This window comes from Podarcis vaucheri, assembly GCF_965113315.1.
Source record: "Podarcis vaucheri genome assembly, chromosome: 8".
In the NCBI taxonomy this organism is placed as follows: Eukaryota; Metazoa; Chordata; class Lepidosauria; order Squamata; family Lacertidae; genus Podarcis; species Podarcis vaucheri.
The window spans coordinates 31,111,763-31,132,807 of record NC_138766.1 but is presented as its reverse complement, the minus strand read 5'-3'; the positions used below and the strand labels follow the sequence as shown (position 1 = coordinate 31,132,807).

At 44.8% G+C, this 21,045-nt stretch overlaps 1 long non-coding RNA gene across 1 annotated transcript in view; it reads left to right on the top strand.

Moving 5' to 3' along the window:
• Positions 1-20,763, top strand: part of LOC309538975 — a 30,489-nt gene extending 9,726 nt beyond the window's left edge. Inside the window, exon 3 of the long non-coding RNA XR_014222568.1 lies at positions 20,542-20,763. This is a non-coding gene — a long non-coding RNA (uncharacterized lncRNA). The remainder of the gene's footprint in view (positions 1-20,541) is intronic.
• The last annotated feature ends 282 nt before the right edge of the window (positions 20,764-21,045 follow it).

Below are 21,045 nucleotides of genomic sequence, written 5' to 3'. Positions count from 1 at the left end.
TTAAATTGGATCCCACCCAAGCCACCATCTGGTTCCTCCCCAACTGGTGGAGCTCAGAGTGAAAACAAAGTAGATCCCGTAAGCCTGAAGTCAGAGGCCCGAGGCTGGGTCTTTTTCAAAGGCTTTGCAGGCTGGGCTGTGGAGTTGGCTTAGTTCACGAAGGCTGAGGAGTTTATTGAGCTATTGCGAGCTGCTGAATCTGGAATGTTGGTGGTGATGGAGAGAAATCATTAGTATTTTACCTTATTTAATATGGAAATCATGTCAAAGGTAAATGTCAGGAGGCTACAAAATTACCCTCCTTATCTCCCATACATTTATCAGTTGATAAATGGAAAGACAGTGCTGCCAAAATAACTGTGAATGAATAATTTATAAAATGACTGATGCTTCGTGTATATTGTTTCAGGCAGGAAACAGTAGGACATCAATAATCAAAAGGAGCCGGATTAATTTAGCAGAATTCTGCAGCTAATATTTTTATCTAAATGCTACAGTCGTGGACCTCCATCGTCAGGAAATCCCTCCCTTGGCCACTTGCTGCCGGATTCAAAGCCCACACAAGTCAATGGGAGGCTTTGCATTTGCTACAGTTGGTTTTATTGCAGACACTTTGACAAGGCTAGAGTTTTTCTTTGTGCATTTCTGGTGTCCATATTTGTACCCTGAGTACAGGTACGTGCAGTGGTGCCGGGGGCAAGCCTGTTCCTTAACCTCACATTATCCCTTACACTGGCTTCAGTGTGTCCCACCACTGGTTTTTGAAATCACTCTCTCTCACACACACACACAAAATGTCAGCCACAATCCAAAAGTGTCCTGCATCTCCCGCAAGTCAGCTTCAGTCTGACTTGAGAACTGTAGCCTTGTGTGCATTTGAAAGCTGATCTTTCTTTCTGGAGTGATGGTGATCCTACACGTCTGATGTCAGTTTGCAGAAGAAGCCCCTTCCCCTCTCCACCCACCACTACTTGCCAGAAAAAAACGTTTGCCCCTTAAAATAAAATGGGGGGGGGCCCTCCGTGACAGAATTCAGGACACATTATGCTTTTTAAAAGGCACAGTGAGGGGAAGCAGTGTATGTACGCAAGCATGAGTGAGACAGTCCAATGGCAAGATCAGGAGAGAAATGGAGGCTTACAGGTACAGTTTACATCTGCCTGGACTGAGATCTTGGGGGAAGGAAAGTTCATTTCATTTGACTGTCAAAGGAGGGGTTAAAATGTTAAGAAGGAATTTTAAACTACTTCAACTCTGTGATGTGCTCACTCAGGCCACATCAGGTCCTGTGGACCAATTTTAAATAGCCATGGTTCCTCACCCCCCTGATTCCTGGGAAATGTAGTTTACTCTCCACAGAGCTACAATTCCTAGCACCCTTAACAAACTACCCTTCCCACAATTCCTTGTGTGTGCACTTTAATTGTATGGGATATGTGCAGCTCCCATCGTCCCTCATCTCTGGCAATACCTCTCCTAACCTATGACAGCATAAGAAAAGAGCTCAGTGAGTTGATGCTCTAAAATCTTCCCAAGATTCTGAAAAGGGAAATAAATAACAGGAACAGCTGAACATTATCTAATACCACCTCTCTTTCTTTCAGTATAAATAACTCCCCTTCTTCCTCTTCAGACCCAGGATAAATCTCAGGTTCAGAGTGACGCCTTCGGTCAAATCTTCCTTTTCCCCTCCAGTCTTCCACATGCACTCTTTCTGCTTATGACCCATCACCATGTCTGTTTTTCTTTTCCAGAGACGTGAATTCATAAGTAGAGCACACAATGGATTTACTGATGAGTTCCACTGTTCTTTTTTGCTGAACTAAGCATTTCCAAATTAACACTCCAAAATCCCAGTTACAGAACGCCATCCCTCTTTCTTTCAAGAATCTACATTAAGGTATTTAATTTTTTTGAGGGGGGGGAGGGATGGAGAAATAATAATAAAAAATCTTATAAGGAATATTCACGCTTTTTGATGTCAATGAGTCAGTCTTTATTTATTTACTTTTTTAAAAATTCTCTTCAAAATCTTGTAGTCAAATAATTTAGACATTCCTTACATTGACTTCCATTGTATAAAAACAAAACAAAATGGAAATCAAGAGAGAGCTATGTAAATACATTTAATCTGTCAAGCAGCTCAAAATTCAGTACTGGGAAAATAAAGTAGGGAGACTCTTGTTCTTCAGATAAAATGCTAAGCAGGAGAGACAGTCCCCCTCGGTTTTCTTCCCACATCTTTCTCTGGTGTTTCTCTCCACCCCGTTTCTCTCTCCCCCCCTTATTGATATTGCTGTGCTTTTTGATCTCTGCAGTTTCTTTGTTTTGGCTTCCCAGGTACCAAGGGAGAATGGCTAGCAGTGAGTTCTCTTTCAGCTTTTCCTGCTCTGAAAGCCCCTCTGGCTTAGCCAGCTGGATCGCACTGAATTAGTCAAGTACTTCATTATCTCCCTTCTCTGCACATTTTGCTCCAGGTAACAAAATGCCCAAACAAGAGAGCCAGTGCCTTCTGCCACACTGTCTGCGAAGTTACATTGTTGTGGCCAATTCTGCATTATCAGCCTCGTGCTCTGGGAGGGCATCACTTCCCATCCCTCGCCTGCAGTCCTCCCCGATATCCATTTAGTCACAGCAGTTAGCTAACCATGTAGCTGTTGATAACATAGCACGGGGTGCTGGCATATCCAGACACACACACCGCCCTGATCTCCAAGCCCTTAGGATGTCTGGGATTTCTCTTTGCAGCGAAGGGCCTACAGTAGGAACAGGGACTAGCTGGGAGAGCCAGACCAATTACATTGTTGGGATAGATGCGGCTGCTATGTGAAAATTGCTCTTGTTAGCAGGCCAACAGGATGGAAATTTTGCAGTAGGGCTTTGCGCTTTTTGCTGTAGTGAAGCACCACTAAGCAGTTAACTAGGTCAGGTACAGAGAGCCGCTGCTTGAAATCGCCTTCCTGACTAGTGAAGCTTTTGTCCAGCTGGTATTTTAAATTTTTGTTTGAAAAAATTTCCCCTCCTCTTGCTGAATGAACGCCATCGTGTTAAGCCTCTCTCCTTCGTTTACATTCTTCAAGATTGCAGTTTTTCAGTGGCCACTGCTGCCTCTTGTATTTTTCGAACCACATGTTTCCTCTTGCTCCTTCTTCACTCTGCTGAATGCCTTTCTTACAGTGACCTTTTAAGTTACGCTACAAACCACCTTCAGGCATTTCTCTCCTGTGATGGGTAAGGTGGATGGCAGTGAAATCCCATGGAAGAGGAGAACAGAACAGATCCACTTCTGTTGAGTTCTTTGGTTATCTGGGCTGTGGGGGAAAGAGGCTATCAGTCACATTATCTAGACTAAAAATATTTGTGAACAGCAATATATTAAAGAAGTAGACACCTAGCAAGAGAGGGTCAGAGCTCAGAAGTAGACCGCATGCTCTGCATGCAGAAGGCCAGGTTCAGTTTCTGTAGATTGCCCACTTAGCACATTGCCAAAAGCAGAGGACAGAGAGATTTGCATAAAATCTGCATAAGCTGATTTATATGGATAGATTCAGAATTAGATAGCTATAATTTAAATAGGAATACAATCTATCTCCCCCATACTGGGGAGGTCTGTGACAAAGTGACCTGTACTAGGCTTCCCTCCATGTGCTAATGGGCGAATGTGTGGATGGCCATCTGTCCAGGATGTTTTAGCTGAGATTGTTGCATCGCAGGAGGTAGGACTTGGGGTCCCTTCCAACTCTATAATTCTATCATTCTAACTGACCATGGATGGGCAAATTCCAGACCCCTGTTCTCTCTTCTTGCCATTCTTTTCTATAATTCATACTTTGAACTGGATCACTGAAATATACTCGGAGTCAAGTGTGCATTTCATGCTCTTTATTCAGCTCATAGTAGTGAGGAATGGAAGTTTCCCCGAAATGTCTGCTTTATATACATTATTTACACAATGGGCCCCACGTGATTGGCTAGTTCCGGGATTCTCCTGTAGGCCAATCAGGTTGCGGATTCACTTCCACCTGAAGTTGGATTGGGTGGCTCCTGCGGACCAATCAGACTGCTGCCTTCTGGATCCTATTGTTCTAGGACCGATCAGACTGCTGCATTCTGAATCCTATTGTTCTAGGATGAATCAGACTGCTGCCTTCTGAATCCTATTGTTCTAGGACCAATCAGACTGCTGCAATTTGGATCCTATTCAACTCAGTACATAACAATCACCTTTTGTAAAGTAGCACCCCCCCAAACAAACCCCCAAATCCTAGCATCTCCTGTTCAATCGAACAATAGCAGATGATGTGGAAGACCTTTATTGAGATCCAGGAGATCCATTGCCAGTCAGAGTACTGAGCTAGATGGACACAGACTCTGATCTAGTAGCTTCCTGTGCTCTTATGGGGGTGGAGGTAAAAGTATTTGCATGTTGGGAGTGAAGGGAGAAAAATTATTTTCTGTCAATGCGCTGGAACCTGAAGCCATTCAGTACAATGTGATTGTCTCTAGTTTCAGGACAATGCAGAAGGAAATACTGTATATAAGAAAAACAATGACTTAGACGTTGTATGTTTTAGGGATCCATTTTAATTGATTTTAGCTACTGTTTGTGTTTTGAACACTTTCTTAGGAATCTGTGTGATTAAGTGGTATATAAATAGCTCAGATTATTATCAAATAATAACATAATTAGTTTATGGAATTCCTGGCCTGGGTGTCCACTTACCGTATTTTTTGCACCATAACACTCACTTTTTTCCTCCTAGAAAGTAAGGGGAAATGTCTGTGCGTGTTATAGAGGGAATGCCTACGGGTGGCATGCCTACGGATTTTCCTCCTCTAAAAACTATGTGCGTGTTATGGTCGGGTGCGTGTTATAGAGCGAAAAATACGGTATATAGCTGGTGTCAAACACACCTTAGCTATGGGGGATAGGTCTACCATGATAATTAGAAATGCAGCCTCTGTGATACAGTGGATTGGAACCATAGTAGTGGAAGGAACCTCAAAGGTCATTTAGTCCAGCCCGCTGCAGGAAACCTACTATGACTGCATTTCTGATAGGTCACCATCCAGTTTCTGCTTAAAAAAATACATTTTCAAGAGGATAGTCTTGTTGTCTGGTTATAAAACTGCAGTGACAGATAGCGAGGACAGTAGGACCCATCTGTTAGGGCCAAATGAGATGTGACATTCAGTGCATCTCTGCATGTAACATGCAGGTTTTAAAATATGCAAATTGAATCATCTGGAAGAGTTGTATTTTGATAATTAGCAAGACCGCAGCAGGCAATCCAGTTTTGCTTGGCCCTTGGTGATGATGGGAAGGTATGAAGTGGGGATATTCTGGTTCATACTTCAGTCTCTAAACTTCTACGTAACATTAACTCTCACTATAAATTAAGGGTTGCATCCAAGGGTTGCCCACACTTCCACTTGCCCTGTGCCTAAAAAGCATATGCCTGAGAGGTTTTCCAGGCAACCTTCCCTCTCCCAAAGTTGGAAACCCAAGACTTCATGCAAGGGCAGGTCAACTCAGGCCCAGCAACTATGAGACTCAGGGCTAGCCAGTGGGGCCCAATTTGAAGAAGTGAGGCCCAAAGTTAGTTTTGTTTGTTTGTTTTTTGTAGGGCCTCAGTTCACAACCAAAGTCTGCAAAATCTTATAGATATAAATAAAATCCATCTAGATTGCCCTGGTACAGGGGTCCCCTTAGGAGCACTCCACGGAGCTCAATTTTGCCAAATTGCCTCAATTGCCTTAAGGTCAGCCTGACAAGCCCTGAACCTTCTAGGTCCCCGGTATCACTATTCAGAGTACAGACTCTAGGACTTGTTATGGAAATAAAGGGGCGCACTTATTGGAAATCAGTTTTGTCACCTCTCCGCCCCCCCAAACCCCAGGAAAATGAGCTCAGCCACCTTTTATTCACAATTGCATAAGCACTACACTACAGTATGGCCATAAACATGTACGTTAAACCACTGAAATACACACCCAATATGTAGCAATGGAGATTTATGTTACTGCTTCATGAATGAACACTGTGTTTTATTAGTGGACTCTGTATTTTTGGAATTACCTAAGAGCCACCAATAGGGAGCTCTAGAATCAGACAGCAAACCAATCGGGTACTACCAAACAGCAACCCCTATTGCTGAAAGCAGGTAACCAGCAGGAAACACTTCAGCTCAGCCTTTGCACTGTGGACTGAACATCCCCTGCTCTGCAGATAATGGAGAAAGCTCATAAATTGTATCCCTTCTGGCATCCTGGCCAACTCTATTATGCTGGCGTAAACCCTGTTGCACCCGGAGCCCAGAATAGCAGCAAATAAAATCCGCTCATACATCAGCGACTGATAAGACTTGTCAACCAGTCCTTCCAAACTCTTCCTAAATTATAAAGCTCCAAAATACAGGCCAAAAGAGAGCAGGTCTGGGAAGAGTGAGGCATACAATGGGCATCACCAGTGAAAAGGCCCTGCTCTGTGTAGCTCCTGCCCTGTCATTTGAAAGGGTGCCCACTTGCCCTCCTTCTTGACATGGAATGGTCTCTATTGGAGTCTCCAGGTCCAATATAAAGAACATAAGAAGGGAGAGCAGGGACCCTGAAGTTCCCAATAGCTGTTAATCAAGCAAGCAAGCATACAGGTCACCTTTGTCACAGGACGCCTATGTGCTGGCCAGGCCTGCACCCAGTATTGTTTTTGTACAATCTTGTTTGTTCTCAGTAACCAAAATTATATTATCAACATATACAAGTAGAAAAGTTGTTTTCCTTCATTTGAGAGGAATTGTACAAAACAAAGTGGCACTAGTAAAGAAAAGTTCCAGGGTAGCAACAGAAAGCAAACTTAAAATGCTTTTGCAGTTCATCAGAACTATCCAGCAATATCAAGTTATAGGAAAACTGGTGCTATTGTCAGTAATCCTTCTAGTCGGTTAATTGATTTGGCAATTTCCATGCACATGACGTCTGATGCTAATTCCCCCCCCCCAAAGAGTTAAATGATAACTCACCAGAGGCAACTACAGTTGCAAATGGAAACAAAATATCTGTGAAAGGAAGAGGAGCAGGTTTGCTCAAGTGTGTTGCAGATAGAAATACTGTTTGTAATGAAGTGAGAGCCGTAGTTGCTCAAATTAACAAATAAGAAAGGTTTGAGAATTTACATGCTAGATTAAAATTGATGAATTCATTGAGAAGGGGATTGTAAGAAAAACTCTGGGGCCTGATTTGAATAATAGAGTGCCTGGTATCTGGTGGGCAATGTTCTCCTTTATTTCCACACTGTGGCTGCAGACCAAATTACCTGTCAGGAGAGCTATGAGATTCAGGTGAGGGTCAGATGCCTTGTCAATCCCAGCAGGTATAGAACAGGAAGACCCGGCCTGCCCAGACCTGTGGCCTGCCCAGCTTTCCCAATTCATCTCTGAATTCATTTACCACAGCCACAAAATTCAAAAGTGATTTCTGGAGCTTGCTTGAATTTTACCTATACTGCCAGAAAGAAATTTGGGGAAGATAATAAAAATTAACGTATGCAAGAAGGAAATGGATTGGAACTGTGAACGATTTCTTCTTGCGCAAATGTGCTCCACGCTAACTTTATGGTGGTATTAAACAAACCCATTGTGGGCAGCTGGTTAAAGAGGGAGTTCGTTAATTTCACATAACCTACTTGTTAATTGCTTTCATCCCTGGTCAGTTGGTTTCTGCACTCTGAACCCTAAAGATAGTTCCGAATGGATGTGTTTGGGGAGTGAGAGGTAATTAATGCAAGCAGGCAGCCATGGCTGCAACACAGAGGTTAAGGAGGAGAGAAAGGCCTGCGCTGTGCAGGCCCTCTCTGGAACTGTGCAAGCGACCTCCCTGTTGCTGACATCGCCTTCCTCTCTTTGTGCCCTTCTGCCATAACTTTGCAGGCTTCAGGGAAAGCCAAATCAGGGCTGTCCCACCAGCCCTCTAGCACACATTGTTGATCAGTAGATAAAACTACCTAGGCTGCCATTGAGGAGGAGCAGCAGCAGCAAGAACAAGTGAGCTTCCTACACAAAGCCCAACAGCTACACTGAGTTTGCTAAATGCCTTCCTGCCTGCCACCACCTCATCCAGCTCCCTGAAGGATCTTGTTGTTGCTTATGATTACGGTGGCTGCCTTTCCCTTGGCCTTTTTTCCTCCATTCATTTTTTTGAAAACTGAGCTTCTTCCAAAATACTTCCCTAATGACAAAGTATGCTGAGTTGAGCATTGCATTGCATTGCATTACAGACAGCAGAAGAGGGATATAGGGGGAGGTGATCGCAGCAATACACACTGCCTCTGTTATTAGCTTAATGGCAGACAGTGAAGTGTTCCCATTTTCTCAGGTGTCTGTACACACACACACACACACACACACACACACACGTATGTAGTGGGAAACCCAGCCTTGACCACCTCCAGGATGAATGGCACCAGGGGGCAGGGAGAATGGGAAGCTACTCGTTCATTTTACAAGCTGCCGTGCTTTGATTTACTCCAGACCCAAAACAGAATAAAGCCAAACAGCTGACCTGTGATTTATTTAAAACTGCGAGCCTAACAATGAATCAAGGGGAGCATGAGACAACATGTGGAAATGTTGTCTGACAATTGGCAATGCTTTGAAGTCTTTTAGACAACTGTCTGTTTATTATTTTGAAATGGCCCACACCATTTCCATCGTCTGCTCCCTATGCCCCTGAGAAGCTGGAACTGAGGTCCCTCTCTCCATCTCGACTTTCATGAGAAGGCAGATGCTGGTGGAAGAAGAGATCTGTTGTGCAGGATGAGATTTCAGCCCCTGTTTAGTTTCCTCATAGCAAGGGTGGCTAACCCGTGGCACTCTAGATGCTGTTGGACTCTAAATCCTATCAGCCCTACTAGGGTTGCCATATTTCAAATCCAGACAGAAAAGTTGTCGAGCTTTTTTTAAATGGGAAATCAGCAAAAACAACACTGCCAACATGGACAGTGAATCACCCCGGGATCTCTGAATGTAGGGCAGTATACAAATTTTAATCATCATCATCATCATCATCATCATCATCATCAACAACAACAACTGGAAGGCCACAAGTTTGCCCCCTATGCCTTGTAGAAATGCTAGAGGGACGCTTGATGGTGCCAAAATCTTCAGGAAGATTGTGGGTGCTATACTGGCACTTTTTTTATTTGTTTCATGTATACGGCTTGAAATGTCTGAATGGTGGTGGAAACTAGAAACCTTTCCTCCTTCTGTAGCCTACCATCCTAGTTATGTAGCCCCACGTTGCATAGCAAGCATTAAAGCACTGAATATGCTGGCAGTGAATATCCTTCTGAGGACTAGGTTAAGGTTACCAGATTTTTTTCAATGAATCCGGGGACACTTTTCAACTTCAGTTGAAGAGGATGGATTTTGTCAGGGGACTGATTTGTAAATCTGGGGACTGTCCCCAGGAAACGGGGACTTCTGGTAACCTTAGACCAGTGTTTCCCAACCTTTTTTGGGCAAAGGCACACTTGTTTGATGAAAAAAATCTCGCGGCACACCACCGCGGCACAGCCCCGTGACGTCAGCGCGCAGCGTCACGCCGGGAGGGACACACGAAAGTGAAAGTTTTCAATTTTTTCCCCTCCCCCTTGCCGGGGAACCTCCAAGCTTTGGGGGTGGGGGGGGGAGGAGGCAGCAAAGCGAGGGACTGAGGGACCCTAACCCTAACCCTAACCCTCACCAATCACCCGGGAAAGCATGCGAACGAGGAGCCCCCGTGTCCTGCTCCCGGCAGCGGACGGCACAAAGCGAGGAGGCCTGGACAAGGCAGCACGCTCCCCGCTCTCGCTGCATCGGGGCTTTTCTCCTCCAGGCCGCTTTCGAAGTCCCCTTCTCCGCTCCCAAGAGCCGGAGCCGCTGCTTCCAGGCCCTGTCCGAGCCCCGACTTGTGGCCTCACTTCGAGGAGCGCCTGTTGCTGGGGACGGGGCTGCATCCCCCTCAGCCGCCGCCTCGCTTCCTTCCAGGAGACCCGACGGCTCCCCCTCTCCCGCTCGCCCTCCTGCGTCCGCAGCAGACCGAGACCTCCCCGCCCCCGCCCGGCTCGGCCCTACCTGGGCGCCTCCAAGCCCGGCCGGCTCCGCGTCGCGCTCCACGCCGGGCAGCTGCAGCAGGGGTGCGCGGCGGCCCGGCTGAGCGCGCCCCGGAGCCGCCGCGCCGTTGCTCGCGAGTCCCTCCGAGAGCCCTCGGGACTGACTCCGGAGTCGCGAGGCGGCGCGTCGCCCAGGGAAGGGGCGGCTTCCCACAAGTCCTCCGGGAAGCAAACGCCCTCGCCCGCCTCCCTCCAGGCAACATCTCGCGGCACACCAGGCAACATCTCACGGCACACTTGTGTGCCGCGGAACACCGGTTGGGAAACACTGCCTTAGACTAGGCTCACAAGGTTTTGGAGCTTTCCTGGTGAGCCCTGTTCACAGGTGGTGGGTGGGGTGGAGAACCAGAGGTGCATTTTTATATTGGCAGAATTAGAGTGGATGAGTTAAAGGAATAAATTAATCAAGGCAAATAAGAACTGCGTATTTGGATTTCTCTTCTTCAGAGGATGCTAGCAGCCCTGAGAACGAACAACCCTGAAACCAGGCATGCTTTATACTTTGCTATGCAAGGGTGCTTCTTTTTTCATCAGCTTTTGGCCTGATGAAATTGAGTTTGAGTTTTGTCAGGGAGCAACAGATAGACGTGGGACTTAACGAAAACAATTGCAGAAAGCTAGGAAGTGGAAGTAAGGTTGAAGGCATCTGATATCCGGGATCAAATAGCCCCTGAATATCTGGTGAAAGATCTCTCAAGCATTTAGCCCGTGCTCAGCTCTGCTGGAGCTTAAAACTTGCAAGCTATAAGGAAAGGGAAGCGGGGGGGGATGGGGGGACGACGACTTTGTGCAGCTATCACTTACGGTACCAAAACAGCCTTTTCGTCTTAGCTACTGGTAATCATTGACCACTAACTGGGTTTTCTTCCCAATCACTCCTATAGATGTACTCTCTCTTTTAATTACTGCTTTAAAATATACAGCCACGTGGATTAGATCAGGGTTTGTTCTTTTTTAAAAAATAACAATTGGGTCTAACAAGGATGGTGAGGGGAAGAAACCTCCAAAAAAGGAGCCGGAGTATATTGAAGAAAATATACTGTATACTTGGGGAGTTTATTTAGCCTTCATCTTACTAAGAGTAGACCCATTGGGTTATGTCCAACTCATCTTCACTGAGATCAGACCCATTGAAATTACTGACCATGACGAATTTAGTTCCATTAATTTCAGTCGGTCTACTATGAATTGAAGTTAGTTGGGCAGTCTTCCTGTTATATACCTGCTGGGATTGACAAGTCATCTGAACCTCATCTGAATCTCATAGCACTCCTGACAGGTGATTTGGTCTGCAGCCACAGTGTGGAAATAAAGGAGAACATTGCCCACCAGATACCAGGCACTCTGTTATTCAAATTAGGCCCCAGTGTTTTTCTTACAATCCCCTTCTCAATGAATTAATCAATTTTGATCTAGCATGTAAATTCTCAAACCTTTCTTATTTGTTAATTCGAGCAACTACTGCTCTCACAAGTCCTAGAGTCTGTACTTTGAATAGTGACACCAGGGACCTAGAAGGTGCAGGGCTTGTCAGTCCAACCCCTGCACAGTCTTAAGGCAATTGGACATTTTGGTGAAATTGAGCCCCGCAGGCCGCTCCTAAGGGGCCCCCCGCACCAGGGCAATCTAGATGGATTTTATCCATATCTATAAGATTTTGCAGACTTTGGCTGTGAACTGGGACCCAACAAAAAAACACAACTAAAGCTGGGCCCCACTTCTTCAAATTTGGCCCCACTGGCTAGCCCTGAGTCTCATAGTTGCTGGGCTTGAGTTGACCTGCCCTTGCATGAAGTCTTGGGTTTGCAATTTTGGGAGAGGGGAGGTTGCCTGCTGGGGAGTGGGCAGGCTGGCGAGGCCCCCTAGATTTAGAGGCCCTAGGCTTCAACCTACTTAGCCTATACATAATTCCGGCACTAATAGTTCCCTCTACAGTTGTTTCTGTAGAATTGTGGATAGTGGCGTCTGTGGCGGGGGGCAGTGGGCAGGTCTCAGTTCTAGGACATAGAGATCTTCCCCTTCATGCAATTGTAATTTTTGATTGCTGAAACAGTGGTAAAGTCAGTGGCCACTTGTCAGTTTGGCTCTGATTCAACCTGTGTTAACTTGAGAAGGCAAAACATAAGGATCATCTGCAGTTCTTTCCCCTCCAGAGGTTTACAAAAGGGGTGGGGAAGTGTGGTCCTAAAGATACAGTTGGACTCCAACTCCCACCAGTCCCAGTCAGCATGGCCAATGGTCTGGGATGATGGGAGTTGTAGTATGTCACCATCTGGAGGGCCACAGGCAACCTCACTCCTGTTTCAAAGTCTGCTTTCCTAAGCACACATGGAAAGCAAATCTCATAGATGACAGTGGGACTTACTTCTGAGTAAACAGCCAAACGATCTCTCTGCACACATTTTTAATAGTGTTTTTATAACAATATGATAATTATAATTAAGCATACACACATTCAAAAGCCAAATTTAAATATATTAAGCTTGACACACCTGATACTTCCAGATATACATATGTGAACCACGCACTGAAGTATTACATTATTTGTGAAGGCTGATGAAATGCATTCTGGATGAGCTGGCAATGGTAAGATTCTCCATAGGTGCAAGTCAGCATTGGCTCACTGCTGAAAAAGAGCTGCATTTATCCATGCCAGTAAAAGAAGAAGAAGAAAAAACACACACATTCAAATACCCAGTCCCATAATTCTTGTGCTCCAAATGTCAATTATGAAATTAATCTGGCTGGTGTTCACAAAAGCAGTACTACTAATTGCGGGCTCTGCAGGCAGCAGAAATCTCATAGCCTCAACCATAATGTATTACATAACATTTGCTTACTTAGAATATAATCACCCTATCAATTTCCCTGGAAATTTGTTCTGTGTCATTTCCCCCCACTCGTGTCATCAATACAGACTTGACAGTGCAGCTGTAAACAAAACAACAATATTAATACATATCCATAACTAAGTAGGAAGAAAGCAACAGTGTGGGGTCTTTACAGGGCGATTCTGCATGCGTCTTCTCAGAAGTAAGCCCTACTGAATTCAATGGGACTTACTGCATTTTGAGATTTCAGATAGCATGCAGTTTTCAAACAATCACTTTGTCACTTTTGACTGCTGTTCCAGATATACTTACCCACCCACCCACCCACCCACCCAGAAACAGAGGCCACGAGAGCTATTCAGACCTTTCTTCCATCTAGCTCAGTCTGTGCCAGCCTTTTCCACCCAGGTGCTCTGCAGACAAATGTGGTGCTATGAAACTCCCTGACAACTACTGTGAAAGTTGCTGTGAAGTACATCAACATCATCTTTGAGAGGCCTTGGCTTGGCTCCACGCATAGTTAACGTCTTTCTTGTTAGACACAGAAGAACAGAAGGAGAAGAAACACAGAACGCATTGTCTGTCTTATTATCATTACAAGGAAAACACCCGGCAAGGCAGAGCGACTATGTGTGTGCAGGTGTGTGAGGAGGGGGCATGTACGTTGACACATTGCACCCTCCATGTGGTCTACCTGTTGATGAAGTGGTAGAGCATCTCCTTCTCATGCTAAATTGAAGGTCAAAGGTTCAGTTCCTAGCATTTCCAGGTTGGGTTGGGAATATACCTTGTCTGAAATTCTGGGGAGCCGCTACCAGAATGGTAGAGGACAATACTGAGCTTGCTGGACCAATTGTCTGATACCAAGAGCCAGTGTGGTGTAGTGGTTAAGAGCAGTAGACTCATAATCTGGTGAACTGGGTTCGCGTCTCCGCTCCTCCACATGCAGCTGCTGGGTGACCTTGGGCTAGTCACACTTCTCTGAAGTCTCTCAGCCCCACTCACCTCACAGAGTGTTTGTTGTGGGGAGGAAGGGAAAGGAGATTGTTAGCCGCTTTGAGACTCCTTCGGGTAGTGATAAAGTGGGATTTCAAATCCAAACTCCTCCTCCTCCTAGAATCATAGAATCATAGAATCATAGAGTTGGAAGAGACCACAAGGGCCATCGAGTCCAACCCCGCCAAGCAGGAAACACCATCAGAGCACTCCTGACATATGGTTGTCAAGCCTCTGCTTAAAGACCTCCAAAGTAGGAGACTCCACCACACTCCTTGGCAGCAAATTCCACTGTCGAACAGCTCTTACTGTTAGGAAGTTCTTCCTAATGTTTAGGTGGAATCTTCTTTCTTGTAGTTTGGATCCATTGCTCCGTGTCCGCTTCTCTGGAGCAGCAGAAAACAACCTTTCTCCCTCCTCCATGTGACATCCTTTTATATATTTGAACATGGATATCATATCACCCCTTAACCTCCTCTTCTCCAGGCTAAACATGCCCAGCTCCCTTAGCCGTTCTTCGTAAGGCATCGTTTCCAGGCCTTTGACCATTTTGGTTGCCCTCCTCTGGACACGTTCCAGTTTGTCAGTGTCCTTCTTGAATTGTGGTGCCCAGAACTGGACACAGTACTCCAGGTGTGGTCTGACCAGAGCAGAATACAGTGGCACTATTACTTCCATTGATCTAGATGCTATACTCCTATTGATGCAGCCCAGAATTGCATTGGCTTTTTTAGCTGCCGCGTCACACTGTTGGCTCATGTCAAGTTTGTGGTCAACCAAGACTCCTAGATCCTTTTCACATGTACTGCTCTCAAGCCAGGTGTCACACATCTTGTATTTGTGCCTCTCATTTTTTTTGCCCAAGTGCAATACTTTACATTTCTCCCTGTTAAAATTCATTTTGTTTGTTTTTGCCCAGTTCTCTAATCTGTCAAGGTCGTTTTGAAGTGTGATCCTGTCCTCTGGGGTGTTAGCCACCCCTCCCAGTTTGGTGTCATCTGCAAATTTGATCAGGATGCCCTTGAGTCCATCATCCAAGTCGTTGATAAAGATGTTGAATAAGACCGGGCCCAAAACAGAACCCTGTTCTTCTTCTTTTCTTTTAGAGGTGAAAGGACAGGCATTCACAAATATGGGATTACATAAAGTGGTCAATGAAGTGGGAGTGGAGGCTAGGCCTGAGCCCAGAAGCAGTTTAGGAATTCCTGCGTTTACAATATCGTTATCAGCTGGTGGATGCTGAGCTTAGAATTTATGCACCTACAGACTTTCCCCTTTGTAGAAAGTGCACCACAGTCTCTGCTACCCCTCATTCTAAGGAAACAGAACTGTGGGACCCCTGGAATTTCACACTGCTCGGAGATTGGGGTACAGTGCAACAGAAGATAGCAAGAAAAAAGTGCACTGGAGCTCTTTGGGTGGGAGTCACTTGCTTACCTCCAGTCCTAGAAAGGCCTGGTTCTCTCTACTCCTAGGAGGGCTTTTGACCCAGCATAAGTCTCCACTAATGAAAGAAAAAGGTATACATTTTCCCCCAAATTTCCCCTTCCTTCTACAGCCCCACCCATGCCACCTTCCACCCTGTCTGGACAGCTGGCCAATTCTCTAGCGCCAATATTTGGGGGAGGTTCTGGGTCCTGCAGGGGGAACCAGCAGCTAGTGGAGGCACCTGCTGCTTCAAAGTCCTTTCCCTGAGTGCAAAGGCACCAACTGGATTTAATCCCAAGCGTACAAAAAACTATTTGGAGAGGGAGGAATTGCAATGCACTTTCAACATATAATAATGGGTCACTTTTGTGTCTTTGGTGAAATCCCTTTTTATGTGCTGTTCCCTCTACACCACAGTTGCTCATGATGTGCGGAGCCAGCTTTTCCCTCCAGCTTTTCGTATTCATATTCCCCCCCCCTCACTTGGCTTCCAAAACCAATTGTACCCCATAGAAAAAAGAACTAAAGCATACACACATGCCAAAAAGTCTGTTTTGGCAGATGAGAGAGGTCAGGGGCTTTTTGTGGAATCCTCTTTACTTCTTCCAGAATAATTTTCTTCTGCAGATTTTTTTTTTTTTTGCCTTTGTGCTTAAAAGAAAAGGGGAAAAAGCCGTTGTGTGTTTAGACTGAATGACATCCTTGTTGTACCCCCAGCAATGAAGACGTTTGGCTCACCTTCATGTAATTTATTCCCTTAGATTTGCTGAAGAGAGTTCATTAACTTGGTGTGTTTCTTAAATTTTTATTTTAAGAATACGCTCAGGTCAGACTTTGTCGTATGTCAAGGCTTTGCTTATTTTTATGTATATAAAAAGAGGCTTCTGAAAACCCATAGCTTCAATGAAATGTATTGCTAAATAGAGGGATCCAGTACTGTATTAAAAAACAGGAAAAGAATCCCTGAGCAATCTGAACATTTCCTGCTCCTTAATTTGAGACACTCAGAAGGTCGCGAACAGGAAACACAAAAGAAAATGTAAAGTTTATGCTCACAAGGAAAAGCAAACCCTTTTGATTTCCTTTGGGAGAAGTGTGTGGATATGCAGAAGTCAACCGAAGTCTTGCCATTCATGTAAGTTCCCTGTTTCATTCATGTAGGCTCTGTGTCCCCGTGGTGGCTTTGGGGTGAGCAACTGGCTGGCCCCCCAATTTTGAGTCCCCCCCTTCAAATCCTGCCTGCCTCCTTTACAGTCAGCTGGTCTCAGTCTGCCTTGTCTTTAACTCAGCAGAATTATAGGAAAGCAAGGTCTCCCCCACCTACAAAAACACAGGCAGAGAGACTTTCCTTCCTTAAGTCAAGCCCACCCACATCGGAAGTACGTTAGTTCCTTGCTTGGGAGCTGTGCTTATGCCTTTCCCCCTGCATATGCCCAGTTCACTCAGGGCATCGGGTGACAGCCATTTTGTTTTAGTAAGAGGGGGAAGAATAGATCCACAATTTCATGGGTAGCGTTTAACAATGAAATCTCAGCAGAGTGGACAAGATAGGTTCCTTTAACCCAGGGTCAAAACTAGGCTTTATTCCACCCAGGTCAAATACCCAGTTTGGCACCCCCACCCGGCCCCCACACAAATTTTTACACACACACACACACACACACACAGAGAGAGAGAGAGAGAGAGAGAGAGAGAGGCTGGGAGCTTCACTGGTACCCTTCTGGAGGCTTCAACTGGGGCAGGAAACCCAGGTAGTCTATCCTCCCATACCTATGTCTTTGCTTTAACCTTCTCCACTGCTTCAACAAGTGAATAAACAGGGAGAGGTAGTAAGATGGGTGGGGTAATAATAATAATAATAATAATAATAATAATAATAATAATAATAATAATAGAATAGGATGTCCCTATTTTCATTGGAGAAATGTTGGAGGGTATGCCATCTGGACCCATCTCAGGCAAAAGTGTTTTTTTGTTCATACTGGCCTCATAAGCTTACTGGCTATGGCTAGAATAAACACCCCTCCCCCAAAAAGCAGAATTTTTGCGTCAGGAAAAGTGATGGAAAACTACAGTGGAAAGTGAAGGGTAATGACCGCTTGACACTGACATCGTATAAGGTCTGTGCAAATTTTGGAAAAACAAATCAGGGTGATTTCTCAGTGCACACTTCATCTGGAAGTGACCTCCAACTGTATTTCTGAGGCACTGTATCCCCATAAGAGATTATGAGTGACATGCCACTCAGTTTTGCTCTAGAATATTTGCAGACAAATGGGATAATGCACTTATTTTCATACCACATTATAATTTATGAGCCAGTCTGTTTCCTTAATTTTTCCCCCCTGTGAGAGCAGCTTTCTCTAGGATAAACAGGCTCTTGTTTGCTAACAGCCCGGGACTTTAAAACATAATCCTCTATTTGTTATGGTGCTATATTTAAATGAGGGAATATTACAATGCCACACACGGAGGATTACAGCTATGAAGCAGCTGCCCTATTTTTTTTATACTGTTCCATGCAACTCTTTTTAAAAACTCATTTTTCAAAAAATTAATTATACTAATTTTGAAACCAATCAGTTGGGTTTGATGATACATTTAGCCCAATTTCCTCCAGTACCCTTTGGGTTGGACCTTACATTTGGAACATAACAAGCTGCCTTCGATGGACCTTTGGTGTGACCCAGTATACCTCAGTGTCGCCTACAGTGCTGACTGCAAAAAAGGAGCACCTGTCAATTTCCGTTTCTCTCAGTTTCTCATTTTTCTGACCTTAAGCTCAGTTCTCTACATTTCCACATACGTTTGCAATCCTTTCCTAAAGTCCTTGTGATAATCCAGCAGCATTTTACAGCACATTTCTCCCAACATTTACATATTTCTATGTAATTTTGCTGCTCCACAAATTCCTCAGGTGCTTCTGTGTGTTCTTGAATCCAGGCCTGAAGCCAGACTGAAATGTCAACCTGAGCCATGGTAGGCAGCTACATTTCTGGGAGCTGCACTGGACTCTTACACAATGTAATAATAATAATAATTAATAATAATAATAATAATAATAATAATAATAATTTATTTATGTCCCACCCATCTGACTGGGTTTCCCCAGCCACTCTGGGCGGCTTCCCACCGAATATTAAAAACAATACAGCGTCAGACATTAAAAACTTCCCTAAACAGGGCCGCCTTCAGTTGTCTTTTAAAAGTAAAATAGCTGTTTATTGCCTTGACGTCTCATAGGAGGGCATTCCACAGGGCAGGCGCCACTACCCAGAAGGCCCTCTGCCTGGTTCCCTGCAACCTCACTTCTCGCAGCGAGGGAACCGCCAGAAGGCCCTTGGCGCTGGATCTCAGTGTCCGGGTAGAACAATGGGGGTAGAGACGTTCCTTCAGGTATACTGGACCGAGGCCATTTAGGGCATTAAATGTCAGCACCAACACTTTGAATTGTGCTCGGAATTGTACTGGGAGCCAATGAAGATCTTTATATGGTCTCGGTGGCCACTCCCAGCCACCAATCTGGCTGCTGCATTTTGGATTAATTGCAGTTTCCGAGTCACCTTCAAAGGTAGCATCCCTCTTGGGTATTGCGGGAACGCCAGAATGGCGGCTTCCTAACTTTGTGGCTTTGCCATTTGGTAAATTCAGACCAAATAATGCAGGTGGACAGGGAGGTTCCTTCTCAACCACCAGCCTCTCCTGCGATGCCGAACCCACCGAAAGCTGGCCATGGAAGCTGGGCGCTGCCTCTAGCCTTGTCAAGAGCTGATTTATTTTCAAACCTTTTTTCTTTCAGTCCTCTGAAAACGACGACTTTTGAGGTCACTTAGTGGCTTCAAGTTGTTCATCTTGTTGTTGAAAGAAATGGAAAAATTGTGGAGCGCTTCCTCCATTGAGTAATGTTGCTTAGTTAATGGGTGGGTAAGAGGAAAGACTATAAGGGGACTCCCCTGTTAATGTGAACTCTTGCCGTTTTATGGTGGTTGCGCCCTGTATAGTTAAGGCTGAAGCAGCTGTACCCATTACATACTCCTATTTCAGGGGTTTATGACTCAGCTGTAAAAATCTGCTCCAGGCTAAAAGGTAACTGACAGGGTGTTACCCCTGGTGTAGTTAAATCAGCAACAAGAAGCAAAATGGCAAAAAGAAGACCTCCTGCTCATTTCCGAAAGCTCCCACAGACAATTTAAACCAACCTCATGTTCCATTAGTTGATTACATCTCCTATCTGTATCCTGACCGAGGAGAAGTGATAAATCGTGTATTTCAGAACAGGTTATAGGAAAAGAGTGATGATTTTTTTTTTTTAGCACAAAACAGTCATTTTGGTTTTACCGACATGCAAAGAACACTGAATGTACATTTTACTAGTATCCATTGAAATAACTTGAGTTGGCATATGCTCTTTGTCTCCGATTTGCAATACACATAGACCTCCATACATATTATTGTTCGTTAGGCCTGTATTGCTTACTTGCCCATATAAATTCACAAGCCCCGTTGGCACAGAATTGTGCGTGCAAGCACAACGCTCTTTGTGCAAGGATGTCATTGCTACTATTCCTAAAACCTTGTTGTGTGCCAAATAATGTGCTGTTTGTTGCGTAAAGCCTCAACTTTGAGAGTGGAGTTTTAGGTGTGGATTTGTTCAGACAGACCAGCTTCCCCCAACCTGGTGGCCTCCCTCCAGTTATTGTTGATGTACAACTCCCATTGTCCCTGACCATTAGCAGTGCTGGAGCTACACATTTTGCTACAAGGGGCAAATGTCTGCACTGCTGCTGCCCTCTCCCTGATTGATTGATTGATTGATTGATTGATTTGTGTGTGTTTGTGTGTGTGTATACATGGAAACACACACACACAATGTTGCCAAAAATATTTTTCTTGATTTGCATAACTGATTCATGTACCTAAAGGCTAACATTCTTCATTAAGTATTTTCCACAAGTATACAGGTTTTGTGTTACTGAGGCCACAGTCCTATATTTGCTTCCCTTTTCTAAGTACAATTGAATTTCCTGGGTTTACTTCTAAGTAGACATGGATAGGACTCTACTGCACATAAAAGACAGGGAGGGAAAGACGATATGGCGAAAGGTCAAAATACTACTGACTTTCTGTCTCTTATTCTAGGTTCCCTTACTCAACACATGGAAATTTTGGGGGAATGGAAGGCAGAAGCAGAAGGTGAAAAAACTAAAATCGCAATTAAAGCTCAAGTCTGGAAATAAATGACAAGCGTTACAGTGCCACAGAAGATTATTCAGGTTCTCAAGCAATTGGGACTGGGAAGGGAGGCAATAGAAACAGGTTTAAAACCACCACCACCACCACCGACAAAAGAGCAAACTTACTGATAAGATCTAAAGAGCAAGGGGTGGGTTATAAAAATAGACACAGAAAAACCTGTGCATTTAAGTGTTTTGAATAATGCAAGAAGATCTCAGAAAGAAATCCCGGCAGAAGTGATCCGTTCAGTCAGGCTGCTTCACTAAAGTATGAGAGCAGCGAAGGAAGGAGAATGAGCTGCAGCTGCTGCTAGGGTCACATGCAACTTGTGATTTTCTGGGCCCTCACACCCTCATGAAGTGGCGGAGATGGGGCAGGACTGGAAGCTCAACCCCTTCCTCAGCCTCG